General features: G+C 43.0%; 1 pseudogene; it reads right to left on the reverse strand.

The window, feature by feature from the left end:
• Window positions 1-2,511: 2,511 nt before the first annotated feature.
• On the reverse strand, window positions 2,512-7,282 carry LOC127193022 (heterogeneous nuclear ribonucleoprotein D-like; annotated as a pseudogene).
• Window positions 7,283-10,131: the final 2,849 nt, after the last annotated feature.

The following is a 10,131-nucleotide window of genomic DNA, read 5'->3' on the forward strand; positions in this document are numbered from 1 at the left end:
TATTCATAATAGCCAGATCATGGCAACAGCCCCTCAGTGTCCCTCAGTAGAAGAGCACCTGAGTTTGGTCACCAAAACCTGCAATAGGAGAATGCCAGGTCCTGGCAGTTGTCCTCTGACCCCCATACTCCAGCGATGGCACACACACTCCTGCACCGACATACGCACAGTATATATACATTAAGAAAAAATAGGAGGCAGAGGCCAGTGGATAGCTGTGATTTCGAGGCCAGCCGTCTACACGGCAAGTCCAGGACAGCCAAGGCTACACAGAAAAACCCTGTCTCAAAAAACCAAAAAGAAAAAGAAAAAAATAGAGAAAGAAAAAAAAAAAAAAAAAAAAAAAAAAGAAAGAAAAGAAAAGAAATTATGGCGATTAAAATGCAGACACACTGAAAATATTTCATTCCCATATGCATGTATTTAAGCTACAGATAAAGTAGAAATCAATTTCAAGCTTACCCTGTGGTCCCATATATAAATACTTCATAATTTTTTAAAGCAAATTTGAAATACTTCTGGTGTCAAACTATGAATAAAGAATGCTCAAGTTACAGGACTTCTCAAGGCTTTTCTCAGGGAACTTTGTATTTTTCATGCGCCAGCACCACTCTCCGGTACTAGGGAAAGTGTGCAGTCAATAAAGCTTTGTAGGCGACTTTCTCAGAGCTTAATGAGTGCACAGAGAGACTGGTTTTTGCCTTGAGTTCTTGCTGCTTATTTATTTTTCACATAAAACATTTTTGAAGAATTAATGTAAAGTCATGTAAATAAAATTTGCATAGATATAAATCCACATTGAGTCACAACACAGTATCAAAAGACAAATTATAGTGACTGGAGAGATGGCTCAGCAGTTAAGAGCACTGACTGCTCTTCCAAAGGACCTGGGTTCAATTCCCAGCACCCACATGGCAGCTCAAAAACTATCTGTAACTCCCAAGATCTGACACCTTCGCACAGACATACGTGCAGGCAAAACATCAATGTACATAAAATAGAAAAATTTTAAAAAGACAAATTATAAAAAGAAAAACTAACGCTGGGTGCAATACTGCATGCCTGTTATCCCAGCACTCAGGAAGGCAGAGGCAGGCAGATCTTTGTGAGTTCGAGGCTAGCCTGATCTACAAAACGAGTCCAGGACAGCCAAGGCCACACAGAGAAACCCTGTCTTGAAACACCAAAAACCCAAAACCAACCAACCAACTAACTCATAAACAAACAAACAAAAAAACAAACCAACCCTCTCACCACCCCCCCACCCCCCCCCCCCCCCCCACCCCCCCCCCCCCCCGCCGCAAAAAAAGGAAGAAAAAACTAATTGGCAACTTTCTGCAGTTAGATACAATTGTGTGATGTACACGAGAAAGTCTTACAAACCGTCATCCTGGAAAACAGTTTCCCTACGTCCCCTCCTTTCTCACAATGGCCTCCTTTAGTATGGCTGGTAATTACTTTGGTGGTTGACACCTCCTTGAGATACCCGGTTCTAAGTGGTCTTTTGAGCACTATAACCTGCATACCCCTGTCCATAGCCATAGTTCCTATAATTATAATCCTGTATAATTACGTCTGGTGTGGCCAGTATATGACCTCAGTGACCTCAGAATCAGAGCAAGTGAGTGCAATCATCACTGGCTCTGTGAAGTGTGTCAGGGAGGCTGGGCAGGAGTTTGCTGCAGTAACAAAAATTTCTTAGCTGTTCATGACCTAATAATGGAGACTCATTTTTTCTGTGTGTGTGTGTGTGTGTGTGTGTGTGTGTGTGTGTGTGTGTGTGTGTGTGTGCATCCAGGAACATGCATCTATGCATGTGTGGACACTACAGGAGGACATCAAATTTATTGTTATATCTCTCTCTCTCATTCTCTTAGCAGATGCTGGAGGCCAGCAAGTCCCAGGGATCCACTGTCTCTGCCTCCCACAGGACAGGGTTACATGGGTGCCTATATACCCAGTAAAATTTCATCTAGTATAACCAGTATATTTTTGATCACCTTCATAGGTACTATTATAATTTCTAAATTTTCAGTTGTAATAGCTATTAATTCTTGACTTCAGTTTTAACTTGGCCTGGTTCACGACCCCTAGCCTTGTCCACCAGTGGTAGGCCCTGTTTTTGTTGCTGTTGCTGTTGCTGCCTGCAGACCTCTTTGGGTTTCACATTTGATAGAAGCTATTTGCTGATGATAGGTGCTTCCTAGCAGCTTCTTCTTCTTCTTCTTCTTCTTCTTCTTCTTCTTCTTCTTCTTCTTCTTCTTCTTCTTCTTCTTCTTCTTCTTCTTCTTCTTCTTCTTCTTCTTCTTCTTCTTCTTCTTCTTCTTCTTTCTTCTTCTTCTTCTTTGTTTGTTTGTTTTTTGAGACAGGGTTTCTCTGTGTAGCCTTGGCTGTCCTGGACTCACTTTGTAGACCAGGCTGGCCTCGAACTCACACAATCCACCTGCCTCTGCCTCCCGAGTGCTGGGATTAAAGGCATGCGCCACCACTGCCCAGCTCCTAGCAGCTTCTTTAGTGTTCCTCATCTGTGTATGTGATAAACAGAATTGTCTTCTTGCATATGTTTTGTGTCCATGGGGTGTTCTATATTTTCAGTCTTTCCAAAGGCTACAAAATATTCTTGGCTCAGTATAATTAATAAATCCTTTGAAGTGATTCTTTTACTTTTAAAGCTTTGTCCCTTTGGGGGAAGGTCTATCAGTTTGATATCTAGAATGTGTTCTTTCAGTTTCAACACTTTATCAACACTCTGCAGCATCTTTGAAAAGCACAAATTCCAGGCCTCTTGATCTTGCAGTTACTGGATCTGCTTTAATTGGGAATTCTACGACTTCCCCAAATTGAGACAAGGACTCAGCCAGAGCTTGCTTGCTTGCATCTAGACCTCCTAGAAATAGTTCACCGTTATCCTGCTTGTTCTTGCTCGAGTTGGTCTTGAATCCCTTTGGGAGTTCCTCTGTTTTTCTGTATCAGTTCATGTCCCCAGTGGTGGCAGAGCTGTTGGCAGTGCTGTGCTGGCACACAGTCAGTCCTGGTGGGGAAGCATTGAGTGTAGCTGTATTTAAACAAGCCTTTCCATTTCTTTTTTGAGTACCTTAAACTCTGTAATTTAGAGAGCAAGAGCTGCAGGGCCTTCATGCTTATGACTCCAACACAAAAAGACCTCCACAGGATCTAGAGGCAGGGCCGCCACGTCTTGTACCCACCGCGGAGGAGACAGTGGGAATTCAATTTCACCTTCATGATTTTAGTCAATGGAAGGTACAGCGCATTACTTCTGGACTGTTCAACACTGAAGGAAATCAACTGTAAATCCGTAATTTTCACAGCCTTGGTCTTCAAAGTTTCCTGAACTTTTTATAATTGAAGAATCAAAAGTATGCATATCTGTATATATGCATTAATGTATCTGCATAAATATATACGTATATAAAAGGTATTAATGCACTCACACATAACACACACACACACACACACACACACACACATTTCAAAGGGAAACCCCACCTGGAGACCTTTACAGGACCAAGGCTCTGTTAAGTCAGCCGAATAACATGCCACCAGCTGGCTCTCTGGAGACCAAAAGAAAAAAAAATCCTGATCCACAGAGCTGCCAGTGTTTGGGGCATAAATATCCCACTGTGCTGATTTAAGATTACTGACGGTGGAACGGTCAACTTAAGAATTCCTGGAAATTCAACAACAGGCCAATGAAACTCAGCATGTAGCTTTACTGTAATGTAGGGTCAGGGAGGGAAAGACCTTCAGCTCTTTTTTATCCTCCCAGCCTTACCTGAATGGTGAGACATGGAGCTCAGCGGGAAGAGACCAAATTAGGCAGAAAGCTGCAAGAAGGGGTGTGCAAGAAGACTGATGTCCTGCCACTTGGAGGGTGAGTACGGTATTGATTTGTGGTACAGAAACAGATACATTTAAAGTGGGCCCTCCATTTTACTCCTGCCACACTGCCTTGAGAAAGAAATACAAAGCCCTCATGGCGACTGCTTAACCACTCCTGTGTTTCCTTGTACATTTTATCCACGGACACTCTTGGGGTAGTAATTTCTATAAGGAATATCTAACGGGCAGAAGTTAGAGCAATTCCACAAATATTCACAGCATAGTAAGAAGAAATGACCTTATTACTCACCTTCATTTTATGTTACTAGAACCATGTGTAATTACACAACATGTGAGCCTTGTGTGTAAACCGCGTAGAAGAATTAAACTTGACAGTTAGGCACACTTTGATGTCAAATCAATGGATCAATTTTTTTTTTTTTTCACTTTAACACTTTTAAAGCTATATGGAATGTTGTTTTTATAGACAGGCAAGATTTTAAAGGGAATGCCAAGGACACAATCATAGCTCATCCTCTGTCTTGACTCTCATTTTAAAAGTTTCTAAAAATAGATGTCGGTAAAGCTGATAGGAGGCTTCTAGAGCAGTTGGTAGAGTGGTGCGATGGCTCTCATGCTGGTGGCAGGGTGTTGGAGTATGGTCTGGTGCTTTGTATTTGTTAATCGCTTGCCCCTGCGACTCTCACTGGAGTCCCTCAAGCAACCCAGGTATTGCTCTTTAACCTCGCCTCCCTGTTTGACTGGTAAAGAAAGCTCATACCTGGGCAGGGCCAGAGGAAGGTAGGCATGGCAAAAGTCTGTGGGCTTTGCAGGACAGAGAGGATCTTGGGAGGAAGGAAGCACAGGCACAAGAGGAGGCAGCAGGACTGTCACCATGGGAGAGAGCACATGGCCCAATTGGTGTGGATGGAGGAGATGGACAACATTAGCCAGTACTTCAGGGTTATGGTTGGAAACAGCTCAGTAGGAATCATTAGAGAAAGATAGCATGGGATGGAGGCTGGGAGGCATTGGAAAGTAGTTTAGGGGATTACTATCTGCTCTGTTCTAAAATACAACAGCTGCCTATGTCTTTTATTGATTGATAGCTGGTTAGAAAATACCACCGTAGTAATAGCCTAATAACATTTATTAAATCATACCTTTAAATTAACAGCAGCAGCAGTGCTCCCCTTGATATTAGCATGCACATTAGTGGCATGGTTCCCTCAAAGTAATTAACGCCCCTCTAGCTAGCATGCTAGAAGTAACTCCATACTTTCCTGTCTTACTTAGTATTTACTTTTCTTTCATTCCTTCTTTCCTTCCTTTTTTGTTTGTTTGGTTTTTGTTTTTTTCTGAGACAGAGTTTCTCTTGTACTCCTGGTTGTCCTGGACTCACTTTGTAGACCAGGAAGGCGTGGAACTCACAGTGATCCTCCTGCTTCTGCCTCCCAAGTGCTGGTATTAAAGGCGTATTCCACCATGACCCGCCTTCCTTCCTTTTTTTCTTTCTTTCTTTTCTGTTTCAGAATCCTGTCCGTGAAACTGCACCACATCATTAGGGCTTCTTGGCCTCTTGCTGGCTCTGGCAGTTTTCAAACATTTCTTGCTTTGTACCATAGAATTATGATTGAGTGTGCTGAAATCCCCACACTGACATGACCTTGACAGTTGTGAGACTTACTCATCATGTATTTTATAGCATGCAGCTCAGTCAGGATTATTCTGATTTTTTCCCTCATGGCTAGAGAATGACTGTGAATATTAAAGGAAAGAACAGAGTTTGGCAAAGCTTCATTTTTATAGCACCGTGTCAAGGCTGTTACTCTTCTCCATGATCAGGTGGAGGAAATGTGCTGCTCTTGTGAAGATGCTGCTGTTTTTTTACCCTACTTTTATACCAAGAGAGCTTTAAATGCAGAGGATGGCTCATGTTTATTAGAATAAGTTAGGGGTTTAACTCCATATTGGGAGCACTTTGTTTTGGATATGATTTGTGTGTGTGTGTGTGTGTGTGTGTGTGTGTGTGTGTGTGTGTGTGTGTGTGTGTGTGTGTCTTGGGACAGGGAGGAGTATCTTTATCATTCTTCATCTTAATTCCTTCAGACACAAACACTGAACCTGGAGCTAGGCTGGCAGCCATGAAGTCCTGCCAGCTTTGCCTTCCCTGTATCCCTGCATCCTCTTACCTCCCCGCCATCAGTACACATGTTCTGGGCACACTTGAATGGTTACATCTGACTTTTTTATTCCTTTTTGACAGGGTGTGGAGAACTCCTAGCTGGCCTGGAACTCACTAAATAGACCAGGCTGGCCTTGAACTCACAGAGATCTGTCTGCTCCGGTCTCCTGAATATAAGGATTAAAGGTACATGCCACCACACCGAGCTCACACTTGACTTTACACGTGAGTGTTTCAGATTTCAGCTTGGGTCCTCATGCTTGAAAGGCAAGCACTCTTACCCTCTGAGTTATCTCTCCAGGTCCTGGATGACCCCTAAGCTTGCCTAACTATAAAAATGAAATTGTGTCTTTGAGAAAGTGCATCCCTGGATTCCACATGGCATTTGGGGAAGGGATTCCCCAGCAGGCACCCACTCTTCTGACAAGTACAGACTCTTCTAATATAGTCTCTCTAGAATATGTACATATCCTTTGAGAAAACAGACATAAACTACAAAGGGAAATTGAGAAATTGGCTGTATTACATAGGAGTTGCTGTTGCCTTTTATGGGACGCTGGAGTGAAGGCAGACTCCCTCGCGAATTGCTTTATGGCATCACCCCATGGCAGGCATATAATTAGATCTATCCCAGTGCTTTCCTCTCCTGAAAAGCACATGTGTATCCTTCTTGGACTGGCAGATCAGTTTTCACTGTGCTGCAACTGCACTTTATTAAAACCAGCGTCCCATCCTGATGCAGCTGTTTGTGGGCTTACACAGCTAAAATCAATGAAAGAAGAAAATGGATCCTAGATTACAGAGGGACAGAAGACATTATTGAAGGAAAACCGCAGCTGACTAGCGTATGTAGGGATGGCGGCTTTCACTTCACGGAAACTTTTACTTATCTGTTAGAAAAGCTGCTTACTGTGCCATTTGGTTACAAAACAAGGGCTCTCAGATCCATCTGGATTAGAGAGGAGAAAGCAGTGGGAGCCACACTGCTCTCCATAAGTAATTAAAATGGAAAACAGACCTGGAGGCTCTTCCAGAGAGTATGTGGGCGGTCCTTCACCAGGTGCCAAAAGGATTGGACTCTAGACAGTTCCAGGTTCTTGGAATTTAGAGACAATAAGTGAAGACTCCTGATGAAGATGGGGACGTCCGGGAGACAGTCACAGGGGGGTTTTCTGGGGTTGGACTTTAGCATCGGGGCTGTCTGATTTCCTCTGCTGCGTATCACACCCTTGTATTCTTAATCTTACTGCACGACATCCCGGTGTTAGAGGATAGTACTTTGACGCGTGCCAAATGAAACAAACCAACACCAGACACCTCTAAATAGTCTCAGTAGGCAGAGTCAGAGGACCCGAAATGATGGGTGAGTGGTTGAGAGGACCGGAGTGACAGCTTGGCTTGGGATGCCTCAGCCATTGTAGATGAGTGTACTGGAATCCCTATATCCTTGCTTATGAAATTAGCAGTGTCTCATATCTGACTATCTAATCCAAATACAGTGTAGAAAGATGTCGTGGGTTCTATTTCCTTTGTCTCATTTGCCTTTTTTTCCCCCACGCAAACCATCAAATGAACCAGTATCCTCACAGAGACAGAAAAAGACACCATACTTTTAGTGTCACAGAAGGACTCCTGCTATATACATACGAAACGGAGACATTTTAAGGCAAAGAAATCCATCTATAAACTAATGAAAATAAGACATACACACAAACATGTAAGACCCTTTTTATTCTTATTGCTATGTTATTTGAAGAAATAATGTGTGTTTGTGGGGAGAAGGAAAGATGGACAAAGAAACGCATCACAATGGAATTGCTTCTCATGTGGTAGATGCTCCGTTAGGTTTACATTCTGAGAGTGACAGAGATGCAGGGAAGGATTTGGTGACAGCTAACAACCTTATGAGCTGCGGTATTTTCAAAGTCAGTGTGTGCGTTGTTGTTTTCATATTTATATCCCTTAAATTATTTATTTTTCTTCTTTGAGACAAAAAGACTGGTATCAAATTCCCTATGTAGTCAAAGATGACCTTGACCTTTGGATCCTCCTGCCTCTACCCACTATGTGCTGGGGTTGTAGGTATGAACCATTACCATTGCTGGTCATCAAACTCAGTGTCTTGCACATGCTAGGCAAGCAATCTACCAAGTGAGCCATATCCCAGCCCTTTTGTGCTTGTCTCACAGAGTTGGGTACTAGATTTTCTTTTGATTCTGGACAAATCAGCATGGACTTCATGTGTGAACTGCTACAAATTATTGCCTTATAGTTGTAGAAAGTGATATGTTAAAGTATCTTTTTGACCTGTTTTTTGTTTTTCAAGACAGGATTTCTCTGTGTAACAGAGCTCTGGCGATCCTGGACTCACTTTGTAAACCAGGCTTGTCCTCAGTCTCACAGAGATCCACCTGCCTCTGCCTCCTGAGTGCTGGGAATAGAGGCATGCGCTACCATACCTGGCCTATAAAAGTATCTATTTGCCTGATGCACTTGTCATCTTAGAAGCTCACCCTTTCTAATTCTTTCTGAACTCTGACTGGCTGGTTTAATTCAGCTATTCTGGCTCAATCTCCTCTCCAAGCTGACTGATTCAAACTGGCTTCTCTCAGCTTCTGATTGAATTGTTCTGCTTGGCCTCCAACTAACTCTAACAATCTGTTCTAATCTTCTGGTTTCTTCTCATTCTCTGCCTCATCTGTCTTCACCTGAGTCTAGCTTGTTCTATCTACAGCCTGTCTCTGTAAAACTGTCCCAGTTAAACTGCCTCTAAACTCCATGGACTGAACTGTCACTGCACTGCGCTTCAACTGACTCCCCCCTGACTGCCAACTGCCTGACCTCAACTCAGTTGACTGTCTTCTCTCTACTGAGAGCTCTACTGAGCTCTCTACTATAGTCAACTCTACTGTATCATCTTCTCTATTTTCTCTCTTCTGTACCCTACTCTCCTGTCTCAACTTCACTGTACTGCTCTTAGTAGCCTCTCTTTCCTGTTCTCTTGAGAGGTTGGCGTATCCTATCTCTGACTCATTCTGTCAATTTTTCTGATTCATCCCTTTGTCTGCCTTTCAATTAGATGTTACTTTCTTTTTTTTCTTTCTTCTTTTTTTTTTGGGGGGGGGTGGGTGGGTGTTTCAAGACAGGGTTTCTCTATGTAGCTTTGGCTGTCCTGAACTTGCTTTCTAGACCTGGATGGCCTTGAACTCACAGAGATCTGCCTGCCTCTGCCTCCCTGAGTGCCGGGATCACAGGCGTGCACTACCACACCCAGCTTAAATACTATTTTCAAACTTGTGTGCTTCCTTCTACAAACTAACTTTACCTTCATTGTTTGGGATTAAAGGTATGCACTAAGGTGTGTCTGTATTCTAGCCAGAGGGATTAAAAGTGTGTTATCCCAGCCAGACACACAAACCTAGAAGGTCTTTGGATGTGATCCCTTGCCAAAGCAACCATGTTACTAGATTAAATTCCTCTACAGTGATACAGAGGTTTTGCTAGACTAAAATCAAGGGTTACATGCCTTTCTGGTGGTTCTAAGCAATAACTTTTCTCTCATTTTTCTAGGTACTGCAGGCCACTTGTTTTTGGCTCATGCCTTCTTTATCCCCAAAAGCCACTTGCCATACTACTTTCTTCCATAGTCACGTCCCCTGACTCCAACCGGAAAAGGGTACTTGCTTTAAGAACCCATACAAGTTGATGGCACCTTCCTGATTGACCAACAACTGTCTATTCATCTCAAGCTGTGCTGGCTAGTCTTATGTCAGCTTGACACACAAGCTAGAGGTGTCTGACAGAAGAGAACCACAATTGAAAATGCCTCCATAAGATCCAGCTGTGATGCATTTTCTTAATTAGTGATTGATGCAGGAGGACCTAGCCCATTGTAGATGGTGGTCTTGGGATTTATAAGAAAGCAGGCTGAGCAAGCCACAGGGAGCAAGCCAGTAAGCAGCACCCCTCTGTAGCCTCTGCACCAGCTTTCACCTCCAGGTTCCTGCCCTGTTTGAATTTCTGTCCTGATTTCTTTTAGTAATGAACAACAATAGGAAGAGGAGGCCAGAGAAACCATTTACTCTCCAACTTGCTTTTTGGTCTCT

The sequence above is a fragment of the Acomys russatus genome, chromosome 8 (genome assembly GCF_903995435.1).
Source record: "Acomys russatus chromosome 8, mAcoRus1.1, whole genome shotgun sequence".
NCBI lineage: Eukaryota > Metazoa > Chordata > Mammalia > Rodentia > Muridae > Acomys > Acomys russatus.